Genomic DNA, 806 nt, shown 5'->3' on the forward strand with positions numbered 1-806 from the left:
AGACATGCAGGGACATGCAAATGGACACACGGACACACACGGACACATGGACCCGGACACACAGAGACACATGGACACATGGATATGGACACACACAGACACGCATGGACACACACGGATGTGGACATGCATGAACATGCAGGCAGACACATAGAGACACGCTGACACATGGACACATGGAGACGTGCACAGGGACACACAGACACACACATGGACATGGACGCACAGGTATGGACACATGGACATGATATGCATGGACACATGGACACACCCACGGACACACCCACGGACACCCAGACACACCCACAGCCACGTGGACACCCTGACCCACACCAGCAAACCCACAGGCACCCCCACCCAGGCACCCACCCAGAAACACTTGGACACTCTTACACCCACATGGACACCTGGACATGTGCACGCACACCCACTTGGGGATACACCCACTCGGGGATATACCCACACACACACTTGTGCACACCCAGACACACACCCGGACACACACCAGAGCACACCCATGCACACCCGGACACACCTGCACACACCTGGAGACACCCACCACCACCCCCTGCACACCCACACACATTGTGCCCCCATGTCCCAGCAGTGCCTTGTGCTCACGGTGACATTGTTAGTGTCACTGGGTGTCCCTGTGCCCCCGGTGACGGTGTCCCCGTGTCCCCAGGGATGGTGTCCCCAGGCTCACAGTGACAGTGTCCCTGTGCCCATGGTGACTGTGCCGGGGCTGCAGGTGCCTGCGAGCACCCACGGGTGCTGGGGGGTGCTGGTGATGTGGGAAGAGCTGG

Source organism: Haliaeetus leucocephalus, unplaced genomic scaffold (genome assembly GCF_000737465.1).
Source record: "Haliaeetus leucocephalus isolate CR32 unplaced genomic scaffold, Haliaeetus_leucocephalus-4.0 Scaffold227, whole genome shotgun sequence".
Classification (NCBI taxonomy): Eukaryota; Metazoa; Chordata; class Aves; order Accipitriformes; family Accipitridae; genus Haliaeetus; species Haliaeetus leucocephalus.